This window comes from Pogoniulus pusillus, chromosome 17 (assembly GCF_015220805.1).
Source record: "Pogoniulus pusillus isolate bPogPus1 chromosome 17, bPogPus1.pri, whole genome shotgun sequence".
NCBI lineage: Eukaryota > Metazoa > Chordata > Aves > Piciformes > Lybiidae > Pogoniulus > Pogoniulus pusillus.
In genome coordinates this window covers 16436739-16461026 of record NC_087280.1, presented here as the reverse complement: position 1 = coordinate 16461026, position 24288 = coordinate 16436739, and the positions used below count along the sequence as shown (strand labels likewise).

Here is a 24288-nt window from a genome sequence, read left to right as displayed (position 1 = left end):
TGTAGTTGCATAACGCTAATGAAATAACTAACAGATCATCAAAGTTATCAAAGGAGATTTATGGAGCATATGGCACTCAAATGCAGCCCTTCTGCTCAGCAGAAATCTCCCATGCCTAATGAAAAAATAGAATGTTGTTCAAAGATGAATGTGAGAGTTTGAGAACAACTCAAAATTCCCTTCTGCAGTTAATGTGCCTGTGAGGAGCACAACTGCCTTACCCTCCTATCTGTGAGGCTCTGGAGAAACCTGCTGTCAGGCTCCTGCTCTTGGGACACTTCCAAGTGCCATCCCAAACCACTTCCTCTCTGGTTAATGTTTCACTGGTGTGCTTCCTTCCCATTAATTTCCATCGTCTCTTCCACTGGCAGTCCTGAAGAGCAGATCGTTTATCCTGCTAAGAGTGACTAGGAGGGGACGTTGGGTGGCAGAGGTCTATCTTTTGAGTGTCTCTGAGTATACCTCTGACATGGCAAGGTGCTGGGCATTTCTCTATATCCCTGGCACAGTTGTTCCAGCCCTCACTGTTTGCAGAATCCCAGCATGGTGAGGGTTGGAAGGGACCTCTGGAGATCATCGAGTCCAGCCCCCCAGCTAAAGGAGGGTCACCCACAGCAGCTTGCCCGGGATCACAACATCCAGGCAGGTTTGGAATCTCTCTGGAGAAGGAGACTCCACAACCTCTCTGGACACTCTGTTCCAGGGCTCCAGCACCTTCACAGCAAAGATGTTTTGCCTTGTGTTTTTCCTTCGTATCAGTTTCCCACCCTGCAAGGCTATCTGCAGCTCAGGCACACTGTTGTAGGAGGTGAGAAACTCTTTCCTGAGTTTGGAGATGGCTTTGGTTTTGTGTTTCTGCTGATTCTTGATTTACACCAACAGCTTTATCAGTCTTCAGTGAGAACTGACTCTTCAAAGCCCATTTCCGAGACTCTTGTACCTGCTAAAGTGCCACTGATTACCCTGGGGCCTCCACTCAGAGCACTGCTGGCAAAAGGGGCCCATAAAGCAGAATTGCTGCTTTAAACCTTCTACATCCCTGGGCTTTTCAAAATGATTGTAATAAGTCTATTTTAGGACAAGCTGTCCAATGACATCCTGATCACTTAAAAAACCCAGCAGGAAGTTCTGAACGTGAGTCATGCCTTTGTCTTTGTGTTGTTCAAGGATTTGGGGAATTTATTTAAAAATAAAAAGCAGAAATCCTTGATGTTGCCAGAAACAACCCCAGAAAGTCCATGTACTGAGAAGTCACTCAACAAAGAAAGCAAGCCAGTAAGCTCCAGCTATTTACTCATTATAGTCTTCCTAATTAACAAAAAACTACAAGTCCCCAAAGCCCAGGAGTGAGACTGAGAGAGGTCTGGGGGCCCTGGTATTTTCCTTCTACCTGAGAGGGCTGAGTTTTATTGTTTGGTGGTAGAAAAGGTCACTGCAGAGATCCCAGGTGTGGGTGAATACCAGAAGCTTCAGGAACCACACAGAGGGATTAATCCTGTGCTCCCATCTGGAGTTTACAGACTCCTGATGAATGTGTTAATGGTAGCTGCCAGGCTGCTGCGTTCCAAGGGCAGAAGTGAACTGCTGTAGAGCAGGACAGAAAACGGAAGTGCATTAAGAGGAACTGGGACTCTGCAGAGGCCAGAGCGGTCATGAAAGTTCCATCAGAGGAGTTCACAAGGCTTTCACTTTTCAACTGAAGGATTTTTGGGGCAAGTCCATCATCTGTGTGAGATGGGGCTGCCAAATGTTCATCCTCAAGTTAAAGGTTTTCAGCTGATAAGACAAAATTTGAATAAAAGTGAAGCTGGATTCAGACGGGTGTTCACTTCACAAAATCACTGTTCTTATCTGAATTTATGTGGAGTTACAGATACACCTGGAATGACCCTGAGAAAAAGATCTGGCATCATCCGTTTGCTGTTCTGCTTTAGCAAACGCTTCGTGATTGATCTCATGAGATGCAAGGTTCAGCAGTGTCTAGGTAGCTGACACTACCTAGGTAGCCCTTGTCCTCTCTTAAAGATGAGCCATGAAATGCAGGTGGAGGTGGCCCTCCGTGTGTCAGTGGTCACGGTACCAGCAGGTGGTGCTGAAGAACATGAAATGTTCTCCCTGGGTTTTGAGAGCTGTTTAGCTTTTGAGGTTTTGCACTCTAAATGGCTGCTAGCGCACAGCATTGTCACTCAGCAGCTTTGCCACCCTCCCCTCCAGAGCAGCGCAGATCCCCACTTGGCTATTCTGGAATTCTGCATTATTTTGCATCCAGGATTTAAGATAAAAAGCATGTGGCTTAGGCAGAGGTCCAAGTTGGAATGCTGAGAGAGGACAGCAGTCTTAAACAGGGCAGCCTATACAAAATAGGAGAAGCTGAGTGTTCAGGGATTTCTCTTCTGGTTGCCACCGTAAGTGACCATCCACATGCAGAGAAGTGTGGAATGCAGCAGAGCCTCTGCGTTGTGCTACCCACACGTTTGTTCCAAAACACACAGATTACATTTATTTGGTATCCTTCCTACCACTTCGGTTCCTGTACAAATCACTCTGATGTGGGGTAAGGGAATCTACTCAGCATAGTAGCAGGGAAATATGTTTGATCATTCTTGTTGCAGTTGCTTTGCAAATGGGTGTGTTTTTTCTTTAAAGCCCTGCTGTATAGTTGGAAAAGGAATCCTGTGCCCCAAGTCAAGTGATTTAATGTTTTGTAAAGGGAGGGTGTAATCATTTATTAGCATTGTGCTGGACAAAGTTCTTTGTCTTTGGAGATTTGGCCAAGTGCCTGGATTCAGGCAGCCTCTGACTTTTGCTTTAGTCTCCGAGATAAACTCTCAATGAAACAGTGCTGGAGTCGGCCCAGCTGACATGGATCCAGGGAGCAAACCCTGTCAGGAGGAACAGTTCGGAGCAATGCCAGGCCCAGCAGAGGTGGCAGGACCTTTTATAGATGTTTGGGGGGGTTGTGGGATCAGGGGAGGAAGGGATCTGTTTGTAATGCAAGTCCAGGTTCTGGTCAGGTTTTACTCAACCGAAGCTGATTTGCTCATCCCTATGACCAGATCTTCTGAGAAAAAAGGGTCAGTTTCTCTCATCTGCCTTTTTTTCTTTAACTCCTGTGGAGTATTGAATTTACTACTGTCTAAATATCAAACCGTTCCTGGCTCACTTTCAGCCCTTGGCTTGGATATTCTGTTTCCTATGGACACGTACTCTGGGGCTGACTTAGGCTTTGTTTGAAGAACACCGCCAGCTTCAAGGGTAAAACCTTTCCACTATGAATGCAGTTAATTTAGTCTGAATGTCACTTGGAGCATTTTCCCAACGTAATCTCCTTAAAGGTTAATCATAAAGTGAAAGAATGTGCTCTGGATTCTGACACAATGCCTGACAAATATTTTCAGCAGGCCACCGCTAAAGAAACACAGGTGTGGTCTTGCTCTTAATGTCTCTGCAGTAGTGGTGTATCTTTGGAGAAACAAAGATAAATTGAGAGCTTAACCCATTGGCTTCTTGACATTGGAGAAAAAAAAATTATTTAACTTCCACTTGTTCTGGTTTTGCTCATCCATACTTCCCTGGGGGAGATCGTGTTGCAGAGGGGTGAAATACTCTTGATGTCTTTATGAAAAATGCAAACTATGTGTTATTTTTAATGATGCTTTAGACTTTCTGTTCCGTCGAAGTCAGCAGGATGCTCAGAAGCCCAGTATTTACACAGTGAGCTTTAAACTGTTTGGAACTTGAAAACAAACACTTCAAGGAGATTAATTGAAATATGTTAATAATTTCAGGGATTAATGGTGATTTATTTTTATTCAGACAAGCCTATCATTCAGTATTTTTTTCTTAAGAGTAAGATGAAGCAAAAAATTGTTTCAGTTTTGCTTCAGCACCAAAGGGGACACACGTGTCTGCTTCTAGGAATTAGGGGCATCTTGGGTGCTTCTTTTTTCAAGTAACACTCTGGGGTTTGTAATATAACTTGTCATTTCCTTCTTTAGTCTCACAACCTAAAATTAATAGATTTTGGGTTGTTTCTCTTTGTTTGCTGCGATAGGATTTTATAGAGGGAAATGGATGTTTTGTGGCAACACAGGGAATCTCATGCTCCTGTCCTGCTCGTTAGCACAGCTTCTACTAAATTATGTAATGCTTCTGTCTGCTCCGGTAGTCTCTTTTGCATTCTCAGAGTGATTGTGTTTCAGGAGCTGATACCCTAGCGTGGCAAATCTGCCAGGGTGAGAAGCCTGCCTCGCTCTGATAATGCTTCTAGCCTGAGTCATTAGAGAGATGAAAGCAAGCTCAATGCAAGGTGTAAACAAGGCTATTATACAGCAGTTGGTTTGCCTCTGCTAACAATATTTGGTTTATCCTTTCAATTGTTACTTTAGGATATTCTCAACACAAGCATGTGCCTACCCTTTCCTTGAACTCCCTAGGTGGGACAGGGAAGGAGGGACAGAAGGCAACAAGAAGGGCTCCCTCTTTCTTCTCCCCAGAGTCGGCTCCCTCTGACCAGTCAAATCTGAACGAACTATATGTGTGGCTCTCAGGCAGGAGCCTTGTCAGAGGGAATTGATAAACTTTTCTTCCCCCACCCCTGATTTTTCCTCAGAGGAAATGACTGTTGGCATTTATGAAGCAAAATGATAGCTAAAAGCAATCACTGTTTTGAAGTTTGGTCCCTCCACTGCATTTTTGAAAGCAAGTGTGTCAGACAACACTGCCTGCAGAAGTTAAGAGTCTTTGGTCAGTCGTTCTTCTACTAGAGGCCTGATTTTCCAAAGCTAAGCTCTTCAGTTGTTATCCTTTCCACGTCTCTGGGAGGTGATCACACTGTTCCCAACTTCACAGGTATGAAAGTAAGCCACAAAAAGAGGGAGACTTGCCCCACGTCTCATAGATGGTCTGTGGCAGAGCATGAAATGAAATTCTGGTTGCTTAAAATCCTAGGTTACAGCACTGACCTCTAGCCCTCCTTCCCCTAATTGCGTGGGGAGGTCTCACACAAAACCCACACAGGAATGCAGGTTTCTATGCCATCGTTTAGTCCCCGGACTTTCACAGAGGAATTCCTTCACTGAGACATGCAGTCTGGGCTCGACATGAAAAACTGATTAAAGTATTTGAAAAAAGAGAACAGGACTTTCCAGTTTCCTCAAATATCATTTCCATTTTCCAGTGTTTGAAACCTGGTCAAATTAGAACGTAGCCATTTGGAAGTCTGAGGGGGAAAACCCCTTCTCTTGATAGATATTCATTCAAGTCATGCTGTAAGCTGGCCATTATGATATTTCATTTGTCAGCACGAACTACAATCACTTGTTCTGCATCCCTTGGGCAGAATGCCTTTCAATCAATATTAATTATGTACCACTAGACAGTAGCTAATCTGAAGGAAAGAGTAGGCTTCATTTATGAGATGACTGATGGTTACTGCTTCCCCATGAGCATGGAGTTGGAGGTTTTTTTCTGGTTTAGTTTTTTTTTTTTCCTTCTGAGAAATCTCCAATCTCAGTATTGCAGCAGTGATTGTGTTTTGCTTTCTCTAATAAAATCAAAACAAGTATCACCTTGTTTTCCATAAATCTAACATCAAATCCAGCATTACTGGCATCCTCATAACTGAGGTTCTGGAAGATCCATCAGCGCAGAAGTTCAGCTCCAGCACCTAATGCCTTCAGAGAGCTCACCCCTGGGTAACATTTTTATTCCTTCTGGCAACTGTCCAGCAAACAACAGAGGAACCTGAGGAACGTGGCTTTGAAATGTGTGTTTATTGCTTTGTCATCATGCCAGAACTAGTCGTTTGTCTGACATTTGCAAAAGCAGCTCCTCATAATCGTCTGAGTTTCTGGAGAGTGATATGTAATAGCCATCAGCTCGATGCTCTTCTGGAGTGTCTGAGCCTGATGGGTCATTTCTGTTGGGGTTAGATGTGTATCCATTTTCTTTCTTCACTGGAAGCGTAAACTGAAAGATGTGTTATAGCTGATGTGGTAGTAAGGCTGTCACTAATCAGGGACAGTAAGGATGTTGGATGTGTATTTGTTATTGTAAAATTAGGTAGGAGTAAGAATTAACATAGCTGTTAATGGGAAGGTGCTCGCTGAATTGGGAGAGAGAGATCGTAGAGTCATAGAACGCTTTGTGTTGGAAGGAAGACCATCTAGTTCCCACTCCCTCTGCCCTGGACAGGCACACTTTTCATTAGACCAAGCTGCTCAAGGCCTCATCCAACCTGACCTTGAACACTTCCAGGGAGGGAGCATCGACAACCTCCTTGGGCAACCTGTTCCAGTGTCTCACCACCCTCACTGTGAAGATCTCTCAGACCATTCCCTTGATCACCTACACCAATATAATTTGTCCAACCCCTTCTCAACCCCTGCCATGATGGCAGCTCATGGCCTCTCCAGCTGAACCATGAAAGGCTTTTACTGTGTGTCTGAAAGGCTCCAGCAGCTCCCTGGCAGGCAGCAGAGCTGGGATTTGCTGCCTGCAGACAAGAGGTTCCCTTTTTCTATAGGAAAGGTTGGAACCTTCTGTAGGTTTGGAAGTGAAATATGCTTGGCAGACTTGCAGTGTGCCATATCATTAACAGGCAGATTTATATTGACAGTTCAGCCCTGAAACTCTAGAACTAAAAAAAAAAAAAAGAGATAAGCAAATGGGTTCAAGAAAAAAATACAGAGCACTAAGATATTTCTGTCTGTGCTTCTGGTTGGTACCTGCAGTGGGGGCAGTGGCCTCGCAGCCTTGTCTCCATGCAGCTGGAAGTGCTGCTATTTAGAATTTTTCTAACATGAGTTGTTCCTGGTTTGGCAACTAACAGTGTTACCTGATCTGGGCTGACTGTCACTGATACCACGTGTTGCTGCCTCTCTGGTTGCTGGTTTAGCCTTGCTGCCCTGCTTTTCCTGATGGTTGGAATGGATGTGGCTTTTGGTCCTCCTTTTTTGTGTAGATTACAGTATCTATTAATCAACATTCTTGAGTCTTCCTTCATCACGGTAACTTACTTGAGCCCCTTAGCTAGAAGAAAACCCTTGTCAACTCTCCATGTAAACTGAGACCTCACCACTGTGAATAGTGCTGGAACTTTATTTATTGAGTAAAGACTCTTGGATTTCCAGCTTTTGCTTTGGAATGGCAGCCGCGAAACACTACCCTGCCCTGCCTGTCCCTGGAGAATGGAAGCTTGGAGCAGAGCAGGCAGTGCAGGGGCAGGGGTCAATCTCATGATATAGGTGGCCCAACCACAGCTGCATGTTGAAGACACGCTTTTAAAAGGAAGGAGTATCTTCATGGGGCTTAGCACAAAGTCCTCCATGCCAGGGAAGAAACATCTGCTGAAGGAATCATAAAGGAAAGACAATTCTTGTTGCTCTTCTCTTGTTGCCACTGTACTATGTACCTTTATCCTTATCCCATAGGTGTCACTTTGCATGGTTTGTTCGAACCTTAAAGAAAAACCTCAAAAAAACCCTAATTTCAGCATTAGACGAAGGTATGGCAGAAACTCACTTCAGTTTTGGGGTTCCATTTTAGCTACTAAAGTGCAAGTACTTTGAAAATCACAGTGAACAAAGTTTCCTAGCACAGTAGCTTGGTTGGTTTGTTGGTTTGTTTTTTTTCCCTTGCTTGTTTTGCCACCTCTGTGGATGGGAACAAGTGTTCTCACCAAGGCTGCAGTGTGTTCAGTAGCCTTTCTATTGCTTTGAAAACTTGGGGGAAACAAAACAATGCAGCAACCAGTGTGAACACCATCAAGGAACACTTATCTTCCAGTTCTCAGTGTATTAGGAAATATCCCTAGGGAAGCTGTGGGAGTGAGACTTTAAAAGTCTCTAGACATTTAGATTAGAGAATTTAAGAATTTAGGGAAGTCTGAAATAATAATAATAATAATAAAAAAGAATAAAATGGGCCTGGTCATCATGTGTAGGCATTATCTAAGCATGGCTGCGAGTTACTCATCAGAGTATATAGCAAAAGAGGGTGTCATTTTGTGGTCCACTTTCTCATATCTTACGGTCCTCGTTTGAAAAACATACAAGTAGGAGCACAATTGACTTCCTTTTTGTTTGAAAAGGCTGTTGTAAAAATAAGGAAAAGCTGTGTGCTTCCACTTCTACCAGCACAGACATAAGTACAATTGGAATGTAAAAGCAATAAACAAACAAACTGGGCAACACTCCAGGAAATGATTCTTCGTTTTTTAAATATACTGTTTTAAATTTAGGTGATCTTTCACTTTATTAAGGGGGCTGAGGGAACGAGGAACATTGTTGTAGGTTACCTGTTTATAAACTCTGCCTGCTGGTGTTCCAGAAATAACCGAAGGGCACAATTCACATAAGCACTATCAGAAAACAGATTGTCTAAATCAAAGCTGGGCGCTGAAATTCTTGTTTACCATTGTAACTTCACCTCATTTACTGTGTTTCTATTCAGTTAAAGATGTAAATAAGATAAAAAAAAGAAATTGTTATAGACCGGATGTGAACCAAGATGCACAGACCTCTTCCAATGGGATACTTTGTGTCCTGCTTTTGACCTTTGTTTTGTGCAAACCTCTGCCTGGATCTGCAGGCACAGCCGCTTCAAACTTCCTCATCGTGCTGTGTATGCCTATTCTTGGCTCTTCACGTGGTTGAATGTCTTCACAATGTCTGAAGGTGAGTCACCTTCACCAGGGATGGTTGCTTGAGGGTAATCTTAGAACTGATGGCTTGGAGGTACCTGGCTCAGCCTTTTGCTGAGTTGTGGATTTAGTTGGCTTGTTTTAATAGAGCTGGGTTGCCAACATTGCCTGTTTTCCTGAGTTGGAAGCATTTCCTTGCTTTCTCCTGCCTGTTTATATCCATCTCTTTTCCCATTCCAATGCAGGTTTTGTAGCCAGAACTGTCATTTTTAAGTGATAGGACAAGAGCAAATGGCCTCAAGTTGCATCAAGGAAGGTTTAGGTTTGATATTAGAAGAAAGCTCTTACTGAAATGGTTCTCAAAGAGTGGAACTGGCTCCTCAGGGAGATGATTGAATCCCCATATCTGGAACTGTTTAAAAGAGGCAGAGATGTGGTTTTGAGGGGCATGGTACAGCACCAGAATGGTTGGGCTTGATGATCTTTGAGGGCTTTTCCAACCAAAACAATTCTATGATTCTATGATTTTGTAAAGCACATATTCAATGCCTGGTTTATGGCCAGAGGTGCTATGTATCATAATAATGAGTCCCCAGCTTCACTGAATTGAGTGTGTTTGAGGATCTGAGTCTAGGACAACCCAAACAGTGAGACATAATAGTCACTGAGGGTGTCAGTAACATGAAAGTACAGCTGACACTTGGGATTCTGCACACCCCATCTTTTGGTTTGTACACTTCCTCACAGGCCATGCATCTGCAGACTTTGCAGGATATTTGCATTCTTCACATGTTAAAGTTTTGGCTTTTTCCTTAAATTCTTCCATCAGAAAAGCACTTCACATTCCTCTGACATCTGCAGTCTAGTATAGAGTATATATAAATCTGGATTTATTGGAAATGGCTTTACTTCTTTTCTACTTCTTTTGGGACATTTATTGGAGAAGATGCATTTGGTGTGATGAGCTGAGGTGCAGCACAACCAGGTTTTTATCTAGCACTGTTTTTAAGAGAGTGTATTTCCCTAGAGCAGCACAGTGGTCTCCAGCAAAGATTTACTGCCTGACACAGCTTGGTACACGTCTGCAAACCCTCTGAGATGGAGGCACTGTGGGACCATAATACACAAGGCCACAATTTTTTGTCTCTCTCTGGGAGAGGTTTTAATCTGGGCCAGCATTTCATTTTGGGGTTTGGCTCAGCAGTGGAAGCAAAGCTGCTCTCTAATTTCTGAATGTTAAGACGATGACCCAGTTATTAGATGTTTACTGTGTGGACATGTTGCTTTAGTTTAATAGGAGGCTGTCAGTAAAAACAAGCAGCAAGGGAACAATGTCTCAGGGTGAACCACCCAAATGCCTGGTGCTGCGATGGGACAATGGTAGGACCAGTGGCTTGGAGGAGTCTGGCTCAACCTCAGACTGCGCTTGTAGAGCTGGTGTGGTGAGCAGGAATTCAAAGAACAAAGGAGGTCTGGCTAGATTATAAGGGACTTCCTTTCTCCAGAACTTTGGAACTGTTTGAGGGAGCAAATATAACCCTGGTGTCAATTTGAATGTCTTGGAAGAACCCAATACTGCCTCGTCTATAGTGAAGGTGTGGTAGAACACACAAGTTAAGCAAACATCTGCTTAGTATGTTGTTTCTTTTTCTCTTTAAAGGAAGCCTTTCTCATAACTTTCTAGTGACCAACTGAAACCCAAAGGCTGTGTCTTGGAATGAAGGAGTGCTCTTCTTGTCACCATGTGAGAATGTGAATCGCGGGTACCAAATTCTGGGGTATCTTTGAGGGAAACAGGGGTTACGTGCAGAACACAGGACTTCAGAATAAGATCTTATGCTAGGAAATGACATAGTTTCCAAAGAATAGATTCCAGGAAAGATTTCTGTGAGAGAATGTGAATGGAATAATTATTCAGCTAGTACAAAAGTGAAATGAAATCAACTGAGCAGTGGTTGAGACCTGGTAGAAAAAAGAATGATTTTTTTCCTAAACTCACACTTCACACTGTTACAAGCAACTTCCTGGCTCTGCCAGTACTGACTCTGTAATTTGGATCTACTTTTAAACACTTTGGATGTCCCACTGACTTCAGTGGAATTTCTTCAGATGTTTCTTAAGCGTGTGCTTACATTTTTGGGTTGTGGCTGATGGCATTTAGTCTTTGACTGTTTGCAAATTTCATCCTCAATATTAATTTTCTTTTAGCTGCGTCAAGGCTTTGTTGCAGGAAAGGCTTTTAACAGAATAGGACAAATTGGGTGCTCTCACAGGCTCTTGAGACAGGCTCGTGCTTCATCTGACAGCTTTATTACCCTGTTGTGGCATGATCTGTTGCCCATGTGACAGAACTTGATTGTAAAGTCTTTGTTGTAGAAAGCAGCATCTTACCAATAAATCCTGTGTACCACTTTCTTAAACTCTTCATTTTAGACAGCAAAGAACCCAAACACTGGAAGAGTCAGGCAGATGAGGTATCTAATATCTAATAAGATCTTAGTCAAGTAGCTCTTCCCAGATATTATTAGGTAGTTTTTTGTATGCTTGTGCTGCTGGAGCCCCTTAACTTGTTCCGGAGAATGTAAATTAAATGAAATTCTTTATAGGCCACTGAATGCTGCTGGATTGGTTTTGTTTTACAAATTAATTCCTAACAATTCCAAACTGTCTCTTTCTACTGAGCCTGCAGGACTGAGATAGTTCATGGAACGTGGTGTCAGAGGGGAATCGACTTGTTCATGTCCAGGTATTTTTTTCCTTTACAGGTCACACCATCTCAGTGAGTTAAAAATAGGTCCTTCAGAGCCTATTCCAGCCAAGGGAGCCTTCTGCCATGAGTATAGAGTATCTGAGTGGCATGGGAACACAAAAGATACTGATGTATGGTTTTCCTAAAAGCTGCCCAGCAGAGCTGACAAGCTTGGTACTGCGCCCATTGGCAACTGCTGAGGTGGGAGCATGACTTACCCCCTTGCAGTGATGCTAAAGCTGTAACCTATATCTACAAATTAAAGTCAAGGATTTATGAACCTTGGAATATTTTACCCAATGCCTCTGAACTGCCAAGTGTAACTATTCTGGGCTGTAACCCAAAACATAGTTTACTGAAATTCCACTGCTTTAATGATGATTTTTTTTCCCTACAGAAAACAATATGAAACATTCTGCCATCCAAACATAATTACATACTGCATCTGGAATTTGTTGATGTTTCCTTTTGCTGCTCATATACATTCAGTTCAGTGAGATGGTGAGCGAATACCATCATATCCTACTGTCAGTTGTTCAGTTCTTGCATTGCAAAAGAGAACTGTTGGATGGTGAATTCTAGCAGTCACACTGTCCTGTCCTTTCCCTCATAAAGATCTGAAGTAGGTCACTCAGGCTGAAATGTGTCTTGGGAATGAAGATGAAACCACTTGGGTGGACACCCCTAAAGCTAGTCCATGTCATGTGTGCACAGGCAGTGAGCTTCCTGTGGCTCTCAGTCAGCAGGGATGCTGAGATCAGAGTGGAAAAGGCACTTAGATCTGCACTTGACAGAGCAGGGACTGTGGATCCTCTTACAAAATGTTTGGTGGTGCCGTGGAGACTGAAACAGCAGGAAGATACTGCAGCCTTTTGCTTGCCAGTGCCTTTAGGATAACCCTGGGCCTTCCCTGCTCCTCCTTCTGCCCAACATGTAAATAGGCTTTGAAGTTCTTGTCCTTCATGAGTAGCGTTCAGTTTTCAGAGGTGAGCTGCTGCTTGTTCTTTGTTTCCAGATTTAAACATATGGTAGTGTATATCAGGAGTTCTTTCATCCCAGGATGATCTATGGCAACTGGGAAGGGTTCAAAGGAGGCATGACTGTCAGGGACAGAGGCACCAAAGCCTTCAACACGTCAAGAGCTGTGTTGTGAAAAGCTCTCTTGAGGCAATGGCAGGCTTTCAGGTAACCACAAAACAAGCTCTGAAGCCAACCTTTAGACGAGGGCAGAGGTAATCTACAAACATGGCCCTAGAGGAGTGCACGATCTGATTTTCTCTGGTTCCTGCTATGGTGGGCAGAGCAAGTGGATGTTTTCCAGATGTTTGGAGAGATGTGTTTCTGAAATCATGTTGGAGTAAAACAAACTACCACATGAAAGGACTCCAATGCCACAGAAGTGATGGAGACTGGCATTCATTATCAGTGTTTAATCCTTCCTTTTCTCTGTTTTGTGCTTGGAGAAGTGGAAGATTCTGCTGATCAAGAAGGCTCCTCTGTACTGAACCTGTAGCTTTACATGTCACCTTCTGGTGCCATCAGATGGATTTAAGTAGGCTGTGCACAAGCAGTCCTGTTACGCCTCTAATGACCTCCTCTCTTGGGGATGCTACAGAAACAGATGAATTTGGAATATGTATATGATTGGGGTTTTTTGTTGTTGTTATCCTCATTTCCAGCAGAAGTCTTCCATGATGGGGATAGTAGTGGAGCAGTGCAGGAAGTGGAAGATCATTAGACAGCTGCAGTTACAAGTCTGATGACTGAATTTTTGAGCAGCAGCTGTGTTAGAAGAAAAAGAAGGGAGAAAAAGTGATTTGATGCAATTCCATGGCAAGAGACATTTTCACTGCTTGCATAAATTTCAGCAGAACTAAGCTGTGAAGGAGTCTGTGGTGCACCTAGTTACAGAGGAAATTAGTCTGGCCTTTGGGTTGGCTTATGCATGGATTCTATGCAAGGGCATTTGCTCTGAAGCACATTAAACCAATGTGGGCATCAGCTGAAAATGAGCAGCTCCGTGAGAGTCAGAAACCCCAGGCTGCTTCCTGCCTTATGCCTCTGCGATTCAGCGATTTCAGGGCTCTCTGTGTGTCTTTCAGCGTTTCACAATGAACATCCCTTTCAATCAGGGCTTTTCTGAAAGTAATTTGGCAGAGTTTAGCTACGTGCTTCTTGTCTGAAAGCTCAGGTTCTGAGCCTGCGTGCTTAGCTCTGTCTGTCATCAGCAACCACTTTAACCTGAGGTGAGGGGACAGGCTCTGAAATTCCCCCCAGGCTATATTTGTTAAAGCAGGATGGTGAAAGGTGATGGAGGCAGACACAATACGTGGAATGAAACCCAAAGGAATAAGTGCACTTTAAAATTCTACTGTGCTCTTAGGAAACCTAGAAAGGCAACTTCAGAATTACCTGCTCAGCAATACATGCTGATATGTTGGGCTTTACCTCCAGTCACTGGAAGTTTAACCAGAGCTACCTGTCCAAAAGAAATCACTTAAGGAAGCCCAGCAGGAGTCACAGAAGCAATTCCAGAAAATATTTTGGTAGGGCAGTGCAGTGATGTTAGTCACTACTCTGTTATCCCAGTAAACTGCTCCTCTTTTTCAGTTTAATGGCTTCAAACTGGAAGAAACTGGATTCTGATTAGGCATTAGGAAGAAATTCTTCCCCATGAGGGTGGTGAGGCTGTGGAAGAGGTTACTCAGACAAGTTGTGGAAGTTCCAAGCCTGGTTGAATGGGGCCGTGAGCAGTCTGGTCTAGTAGGAGGTGTCTCTGCTCATGGCAAGGGGTGGTTAGAACTAGCTGATACTTAAGGTCCCTTCCAACCCAAACAAGTCTGTGATTTTGTTCTTGCAGCCCCTGCACTGGGTGAGGGTTATCACTCATTTCTTCTCATGGCTGCCACACTTTGTGGAACACTACCACTCTTTGGATCCACTGCTATAGGGACATCTGTAATCTCATCCCAGATCAGGATCTGCTAAACTTGGAGTGCTTCTTAACCTGTGACTTTCAGTTAGGGCACCATCAGATGTAGAGCTCTGCTTGTAAATCTGGCTAATGAAGTGTGAAAGATAGGCAGAGAATGATAGAATGATTTTGGTTGGCAGAGACCTTTAAGATCAAGTCCAAGAGGACTTGATGAGTAGTCTAACAGCCATGGTAACCTATTCACCTGAACCAGCAACATCCACAACAGAGCAAACCATCAACCCTATGGAAACACGTCTAGCTCCCTATGCAGCTGTATCTTGCTCTCTGAGAATAGTCCTACATCATCTCTTTAGGGATACCTTTGCAGCTTATGAGCATTAAACAAATGCCAGAACCTCACCCTGGCAGGAAAGGAAGAGTATTTGAGGGAACATGAAGCACTAGTCCAGGGTAAGAGCTGAGAAACTCCAGTCTCTGCAATCACAGGTCACCATGTCCTCTCATGTTCATTATGAGTTTCTAAACAACCATTTTAAAGCCCAGTAACATTTTTGTGTGGATTGTGTTTGCCCCATCCTGCTGGAAGGCTGTGCCAGAATCTTTCTGCACCTTTTTCTAATTTCTGGCTGAAATTTATTAGTGGCTGGTTTATATCCACTGCTTGTTGTGCAAATGTTTCTCTTCAGATTACACAGCTCTTCTTCCTGCTGTTTGCCCTTCTGACTTACAGAGAGCTTTGCGCACCTCCTTGCTACTTCTGTTGCACCTTTAAAGGTGCATCTTTGCAGCTCTTGAGAGAGCAGTGCAGAGACTTTTGAGCTGCTTATTGCAGGTGGTGTGGAACAGGCTTTGTGTGGGCTTTACGGCCAGGTCCAAAAACCTCTGCATGCTGTGGTGCTTCACAGCTTGGGTCTGTGTCCAGGAGTACAGGTGTGTTCACAGATGTCTCACACAGCCTGCTTCAGTGAGTGTGAGATGAAAATGTTGAAGTTGTATCCTGAATCTCCTCCCCTTTCATGTGGCCAGGGCATCTCAAAGCTTTGAAGCTAATCACCATTCCCCACTGCTGCCCTTCTGAGACTGCAGAGTTCAGTGACTTGAAGCAGTTGTGGATGAGCCTATCAACATCGTTCCTTCAGCTCTTAGACTTCAGCTAACATGCAGCTACCTGATGTGCTGTAAAACATGGAAGCTATTAAAGTGAAATAACATCTTTCCATTCTGAACTAACCAGATGGGATATTTCCCAGAATAACTGATACATATCAGAGTAGTGCTTGCCAGGCTGTTCCAGAAACCTGTGGGACAGTACCTCGGTTACCCTGTCCCGTCCCTTATGTCTTTCCAGGGAGAAAGACTTAGGACTCTTGGTGGACAGCAAGTTCACCATGAGCTGGCAATGTGCCCTTGTGGCCAAGAAGACCAATGGTCTCCTGGGCGTGCACTAAAAAGAGTAGTTAGCAAGTTGAGAGAGATTCTCTTCTACTCTGCCCTGGTGAGGTCACATCTGGAGCACTGGGTCCAATTCTGGACTCCACAGTTCAAAAGAGAGTCTAGAGGAGGCTACAAAGATGCTGAGGAGTCTGAAGCATCTCTGTGAGGAGGAAAGGCTGAGAGATCTGGGGCTGTTGAGCCTGGAGAAGAGCAGCCTGAGAGGAGATCTGGTAAATGCTCAGCAAGGGCTAAAGAGTGGTGGGCAAGAGGATGAGGCCAGACTCTTGTCAGTGGTGCCCAGCAATAGGACAAGGGGTAATGGGCACAAATTGGAACCCAGGAGGTTCCATTTCAACATGAGGAAAAACTTCTTTGCTGTGAGGGTGCTGGAGCACTGACACAGGTCATCCAGAGAGGTTATGGAATCTCCTGCTCTGGAGAGATTCCAAAACCACCTAGACATTGTGATCCCGGGCAAGCTGCTGTAGGTGCCCCTGCTTTAGCAGGGAGGTTGGACCAGGTGACAGAGATCCTTTTCAGCCTCTACCGCGCTGGGATTCTGTGAATGCTTTTCGTTGTGTCCTTTACAAGCACTTGACACTGAGAGCAGTGTGCTCACAGCAACAATTACATCTTAACGTAGGTTAATAGAAGTTCATGTGTCTGAGTCTTGAAAGGCTTAGCTCTCCTTTTCTGTGTTGCTTGACGGCTTTATTACTGCAAATACTAGGAGAAGCCAGTTCAATATGCTCAACACTATCAAAAGATTTTTCTTTATAGTCTTAAGAGGGCTTATCTGTAATTCCTGGCTGTACAATCTTTGAAAACTCTAATGTTACAGACAGTGGTTGTTTTTTTTCCTTGCTTTTTGTTAACACATGGTTTATTTTTAAATAAAGGCACTCTGAAACAGAATGGGGTCATTGTTAACTCTTTTTTGCCCCCACTCCCCACCCCAGGCTCTCTCAGGGAATCTGCAGATTTTTACACAGTTGCTTTGTTGTGTCAGTCTGTGGTAATTTCACTGAATTATTCAATCTGAAAAATTGTGTCAAGAGTGCAAAGAGTCAGGAATGTAATTGTGAAATTTCTAAATGGAACTGTGTTTTGTGGTGGCAATTTGGCTTGAATTCTTTATGTCGTTTCAAACCCAACATGAAATGCTTCAGAAGGACTCAACCCAAACATAATGAAGACTGCTTTTTTTCCTTCAAGTTTTACTGCACCATAAATTAAAATTATTACTTTTCTCTGTGCTAACTCTACTTTTCTAATCCAGAATGAACAATTAATCAGAAAAATCTGTTGGTCATCCAGCAGTGATGCTGGGCTGTGGGTCTGAACCAGCCAGGGCAGATCTGTCTGCTGCACAGCATGGCCCACAGGCTTGTGGTCACCTACAAGTCTTTATCCCAGTTTGTGCAAACTTATTGGGACATCTGCAGCCTTGGAACTGCAGATTCAGGGAGGCCAGCAGCCAGCTGTCAGATCCTCTGCCCTAGCGAGGCCACATCTGGGATATTGCATCCAGTTCTGAGCTTCCCAGTTCAAGAGAGACAAGGAACTACTGGAGGGAGTCCAGTGGAGGCTGAGAAGGCACTGAGGGGACTGGAACATCTCTGTGAGAAGGAAATGCCAGTATTGCATTGATCTAAGTGTTGATCAGTCACCTTTTCTTAGTACTTTGCCAATTTGCTAGTTCTAACTGAGGATCTGCAGGAACAGTTTGCATCATGAAACCCTTCATTTTAATTTCTCATCCTCTTCCAGTCTGATTGTCCAACCTGCTTCCATCATGCTCCTATCTGGAGCTGGAAATAACTCATACTCCTGTGGCAGAAGGGAGAACCCATGTCAGGAATGGAACTGTGCTGTGAAATATGCAGTCTGTCTGGCAACAAAGGAATGGTCCATGGCCAAAGGCCTTCCCTTCCCCTAAACCACCCACACAGGAAAGGCACCAAGTGGATGAACCCAATGGGATTTAAAATGGGATTTAAACACCATGTAGATGTGGTGTTGAAGGACATGGTTTAGTGGTGGACTTGACAGTTCTGGGTTAACAGTTGGACTCGCTGATCTTAAAGGTCTCTTCTGACAATTCTATGATTCTATATGCCCATAATTTACTCTGTCCTCTGGATAGCACCCGTTTAAGCATCTGCTCAGCTCCCTTGTTAGGACATGGTAACATGACCACGTGCCTGAGTACTCCACAGGAATGCACATTTTAGTTGCCATTTTGAGAGCAAACTGTCTGTGGCATTGTAAGCCAAGGGATGTGTGATGCAGGATCAAGCTGAAAACGATGAGTCAGGCTGTGTGTGAGCAATAAAACACCCTTCCCTGGTCCATAGGAGCTGTCAAGAATTCTCAGGAGGAATGAGGAGCTACAGGAAAGTCTGACACCCCAGAGCCACTGTCTTTGATCTGACCTGAGCTATAGCAGGAACCAGACCTGTGTGTTATTTGTTTAATGCTTTTTCTTCATTTGCAAAGCTTGAAAATGATGCTGTCATTATAAGCAGGGATCACATATTGAAAAAGGGGTTTTTGAGCTCTGAGTTTCTTTGGGAGCTTCTTGATAAATTACAGTGCTTAGCTTTTCCTTTGAATTTCTCTTTTCCTCCCCCCCCCCCCCTTTTTTTTTTTTTTGTTCTCTATTTTTACCCCTTAGTCTCTAACAGGTATGATTAGTGCACAGTCCTGCCTAATGGGCAGATCTGAAGCTCCATGCCATGTGTCCCCACTATGGGGACCTATCACCACTGGTCAGCAGGTTCTGATGGGGTTCACTGAATTGATAGGTTGTGCTGAGACATTTCTACACTCCAGTGACTTTTTCAGTCATAAACCAGGATAAACTGGTGCAGGGGTCAGTTGATGTCAGATGTTACAGCTCATTGTATGCACACAAGCCTTAAAAACTGTAAGGTATATTGCCTTGCTGCAGTATTAGGATTACTCCCTGGGTTGCCCAGGGAGGTGGTTGAGGCTCCATCCCTGGAAGTGCTTAAGGCCAGGCTGGATGGGGCTCTGGCCAGCCTGCTCTAGGATAGGGTGTCCCTGCCCATGGCAGGGGGGTTGGAACTAGATGATCACTGTGGTCCCTTCCAACTCTGACTGATTCTATGATTCTATGACATCGCTTTTTTATGCTTTTGCAGCTCTACTTAGATTTCATCCCTAGAAGAAGAATGAAGAGTAAGTTATGTGTAACTACAGAAATATCTACATAGAATAGGAAAACCAACAGTGATACAACTGTATGAAGAAGCTCTGTCTGTAAATCTATTTATAGGTCACCATGTTTCTATTAACAGGCACTGGAAATGTTTGGAGATCACTGTGGGCAACTTGTTTCTGGTCTGACTGGTAAAAGACATCTTGAAAGTTCCTATGTTCTCCCCGTCTATGTGTTTTTTAACTCTTCAGGGCCTCCAAGCTGAGCATCTGGTCACTGAAAAATCTGAAATCAAGCAGTTTCTGTAAAATACAGGATTATGTTTTAGAGAGTGGCTGTGCTGATCTTGGTGGCTGCTCAAAAGCATGAGAGAAACAGAAGTAGAAAGTTGCAACAGTGGCTGTAAATTTGTGTACTTAATCTAGTTTCAAGTTTGGATTACTGTCACGTCAATGGGGAGAAATGCACTTCTGCTTGACACAGGTTACATCTGGAGTCCAGCTCACATGCTGAGAAGGAGGAACTGTTTCAACCAGGAATTGTATAGAAACTTTTTCTGAGTTGCTATTGACACTCAGTTAAAACTCGAAGGCAGCAGCTCCCGCTGGGAGCTTCATGCTGTGGAGAGGAGGGCAGTGGGAGGAAGATGGTGGGGAGAACATACTGTTCTACTGTGCTTTGTTTCAGGAGACCAAAACAGTGCAACATGACCTTAAGTGTATGAACTGGGCAGTTTCTACATCTTTTGCAAATTAGAGAACTGAAAGTATCAAATCCTTTGTGGATTCATCTCTTTTTAGCTTTGGTGAACTGAAGAGCTCTTTACAGAGAGGTGCTGAGTGCATCATCTCCTTCCAGATCCAGGGTCTGCATGCCTCTCAGCTATATTCCAAATCCATCATAGCCCTGGAATAAATTTAAATCTTTTAAAAATAACTCTCTGAACTTCTTGTTTTTTTCCTCTTCCAAAAGCACAGGCATTAGTACTTACTAAGAACAGGGTTGGAGACAAATAAATACAATCTTTCTCTACCCAGAGCAAGCCACTCTTGAGATATGATGTTCCCAGAAATGGTAGCAGACCTTTCAAAATGAAAAACCTCTGGTCATTTTCTTTTATTTATGCTCTTCTGTTAACAAATGCCTTGTCTGCTTGCTTTTAAATGCTGTGTTTCTGGAGCAAAAATAGAATACTAGCTTTTAATTCTGGCTTTTAGTTCTGTATGCATTACTATTTCAGTTAAAGAGAAAGAAGAAAGGGGTGGGTTTTTTTGCATAGGCTGAATTGTTTTAAGGTCATCGTAAATTCAAATGTTTAAATACTGACCATTTTAGCTCACTTCCAGTGCTCTGAAGTAACTGATAAAAAAGCTTCAATCTTTTCCTATGACTTCTTAAAAAGTCCTTAGTTGATGGAGAAGTTTTATGTCAAAATCTTGGATAGCTATAGAACAGTGTACAAGGCCCTGGTTAAAATATCTTGGGATTCTGAGATTTCTCTGACTTCCAATGCTGCTTTTCAGCTAGACTGACTTTTCTGGTAAGGAAATGTGAAAGAAATCTAAAAAGAATTTATTTTCCATGAGGCCATTCAGAAGCAGGATTCAGGATTTGGATGTGTCCAGAGAAGAGCGACAAAGCTGGTGAAAGGCCTGGAACACAAATCCTATGAGGAGAGACTGAGGGAGCTGGGGTTGTGCAGCCTGCAGAACAGGAGGCTCAGGGGTGACCTCACTGCTGTCTACAACTACCTGAAAGGAGGTTGTAGCCAGGTGGGAGTTGGTCTCTTCTGCCAAACAACCAGCAATAGAACAAGGGGACACAATCTCAAGTGGTGCTGGGGGAGGTCTAGGCTGGATGTTTGGAGGAAGTTGTTGCCAGAGAGAGTGATTGGCATTGGAATGGGCTGCCCAGGGAGTCACCATCCCTGGAGGTGTTCAAGAAAAGCCTGGATGAGGCACTTAGTGCTGTGGTCTAGTTGACTGGACAGGGTTGGGTGCTAGGTTGGACTGGATGATCTTGGAGGTCTCTTCCAACCTGGTTGATTCTATGATTCTATGACTAATATAGAGGAAATGGAATAGATACTAAGCATTTGTATAGAATGGTCAACAAAGTACTTTAGATGTGAGTATTTCTCTGCATTTTGGGAAAAAGGCTGGAATTGTCTTTAAATACAGTAGGTCTGTCCATGCATGTGAACAGTTGTAATGTTGTTGCTTAACCAAGACCCTAATCTGGAACTGATATTTTCTCTTGACCAAAAAGTTGCTCTGAGCTCTGCTATCAGTCTGGAATTGTCTTAAAGAGCTTCCACCATCATGAAGTTCTTAAAAATTACCTTATTGTACCGTACTAAGCAGTAAAATCAGGAACTCTGTGAAGTGAAGCCGGGTGATGAGCTATGCCACACTCTGCTTTTGCATGCCTGCAAAGATTTCTGGGCTGGAGTTTTTTCTGAGATGGGATTTGCATGCCCAGTTGTGAGAAAAACAGAGGTATTTGCATTCCTATTCTGCTTTTAGATCTTCAACTTTTCCTGAAAATTCAGGAGCTTGTTGGGATCTTTTAATGTTTATACTTATTTGAAAAGCCTGAATAAATAATAATAAAACAAAACCATACAATACAATAAAAACAAGGAATAAATTCCAAGTATACATCAGATGGGATAAAACTGGTAGTATTTCCTGCGTGCTGAAAAGAGAAGCCCTTGCAAAATTCTGTCCAAAGCTTTTAATTGGTATTTAAACTGTTTATCACTACTGTACTGATAATTAGTGTCTAAATTTGTCATCTGATATGGTGTAGCTGCAGCTTCTTAGATCCAAAATAGGTTCTGTTTTCTCTCCAGCTGGTTTCCTGTAAAGTGCTGAATTATTCTCGCTTTTATGGGTCATTGTTAAAAATGGCAGGAAGGGTCATTGTTAAAAATGTTTTCAGAACTTTGATAACCAGTTTTATCAACTGATTCACATGTTTAATCAGTTAATAGGTTTTCCTTTTCAGTGCATGGGAATTTCTTTGTTTATCTTAACTGAGTAACTGTTTCTACAGTGGAAAGAACTGGAGTTGACTGATAATCTTTACAAATATGTGGAGTTTGCTCTTGTGATGCAAGTTGTATGGCCAGATCCTGCACTCTTACTCCTAAGTCTGTATTCATAGGGCATAGTCCACTGGAATGCAGTGCAGTGAAAGCTCCAAATGGCCTGGTGTTCTGGGGGTACAGGCGGTTTATGATAAAGCTTTTAAAGGCATTTGGGTATTTGAAATACTTTTGAGACAGGTGCTTTTGAGAATTTTACTGATGCATGAAGTGCCAAACATCTCCGGTTCCTCTAATGCCTTGTCAAGAATTTCTTAGCAGGAGTCTTTCACCAAAATTGCCTGTGTGTCAAAAGGCCCATGTATAGCATGAAACATCTCTGAGATGGAGATGGTAACCTGGTCTAGGGCTGCAGCACCTTTCCTGTGGGAAAGTTTTTATCGATCTCTGATCAGAACCTGCCAAGTTATGACCCAGTTCTATCACCTGTCTCAGATGAGGAATTTGGCTCTGTTGTTCCTATAATTTCCCTTCAAGGGAACGCCATGTAGGCTACTTCCTTGCAGGCTACCATAGGATAGCCTGTTGCTAGATCACCACTTCTTCATCACATCAGACAAGCCAGGGACGAGAGGAAATGGCCTCAAGTTGTCCCAGGGGAATTTTAAGTTAGATATGAGGAACAATTTCCTGTCCAAAAGGATTGTCAAGCCCTGAAACAAGCTGCCCAGGTCAGTGGAGGAGTCATCATCCCTGTAAGAATTTAAAAGATATGTAGACATGATGCTGAGGTACCTGTTTTAGTGGTGGACTGTAGTTGGACTCACTGATCTTAATGGTCCTTTCTAGCCTAAATGACTCCATGATTCATATGAAGACCATATGCACTTTGCCTAACATGCTGAGAGCACACTGTTGGCTCTGTTTAGCTTGAAGTTATATCTTTTTTTCCTGTCACTCCTATTGTAATGAGGCCAGTCTGCTCCTGTATTTATAAACAAACTTTAGGCTAAGCAGAACTGTAAACTTTATTTTGCTTTTTAAAAAATAAATTCAGTGATGTTTGCTTTCAATGCAAAGAGTGACTTGGCTCGAAATAATACACAACAATAAAGTTGCAAAATTTTAGTTTACATAACATTTATCTGCCTTGAAATTGCAGATCCTTGCAGAGTCCTGCAACACTGTTGTGTTCATCAGAGAACCATATTCATGCAATCACAGCAGCTTCTGGGAATTGGCATTGTATTTGCACATGTGAGAAAGAGTTAGCAGCTTGTTTTGTGTAATCTGGTGTCTTCCTAGATACATCCGTGCCACTTGCTGCGCAGAGGAGATGTGTTTGGATGAAGACAAGTTGAAAGTTAAAACCCAAGTTACGCTGGAAACCCATGGGAGTTTTGTTCGTATGTCTCAGAGTAAGTAAGGTGCAGACACGTTAGTAAAAAGTCAGCCCAGCTGGGTGGACCTGGTTTCACACATCATGGGCCACATCTCAACTCTAAAGATGCTTCTAAATTCCTCCTGTGAATTTACACAGCGGTGAAATGGAGTATACTCTGTCTTGCTGAGCGTGAGCTGAGGTGGTTGGTGGAGAGGCATAGCTGTAATGTGCAACTGAGCTTGGTTATGTTCCACAGAAAAATGGGTATCTGGAGCCTTGCACTTCAAGTTTGTATTAAGTCAGGGCAGGACTGTGCTGCCATCTGAAATCATCCACTTCTTTGCCAGATGATGTGACAGAGAATGAGCAGGAAGGAGGCTGCAGGGATGGCTTTTTTCCCTGTGGCCACCGGAAAGCAAGAGGAAAGAAGTAGAATCTTACCCATGTGGGTGAAGAGACAGCAGAAGATTGGGTTAAGCCACTTCTAAAATGTGTGTTGAGTCAACAGCTGTTTCATATGGAACATTATTAAGTCAGTGTTTTAATTGATAAAGCAACAATTCCTGAGCTTGGAGCTGGGCAAGACTTTGAGAGACATTGCTCCATATTTGCTGTGGCTATTTAACTGTGGATATTGAAAACCAGTACTGCCAGTCCTGGTTGTGATGTTTTAATATTTAACTCTTCTAAAAAACATTTTCTATATTAAAAAGAAACCAACAACCAACCAGCCGAAAAACCCCAACAAAAAGCCTCAAAGCCTGTTGTGGAACACAGTGAAGATAAATGGGTTGTGGTGTTTGAAACCTGCTTTCGTTGTTAGTTTTTCCCCTGCATTCCTAAAACCTCCTCTTTGCTGGAGAGTCAGAAGCAAATAAGATCTTCCAATTTGCTGCTGCAGCTTTC

At 43.2% G+C, this 24288-nt stretch overlaps 1 long non-coding RNA gene across 1 annotated transcript in view; it reads left to right on the top strand.

The window, feature by feature from the left end:
• Positions 1-23355, top strand: part of LOC135182716 (uncharacterized) — a 50005-nt gene extending 26650 nt beyond the window's left edge. The window contains exon 3 of the long non-coding RNA XR_010305282.1: positions 23304-23355. This is a non-coding gene — a long non-coding RNA (uncharacterized LOC135182716). The remainder of the gene's footprint in view (positions 1-23303) is intronic.
• Positions 23356-24288: the final 933 nt, after the last annotated feature.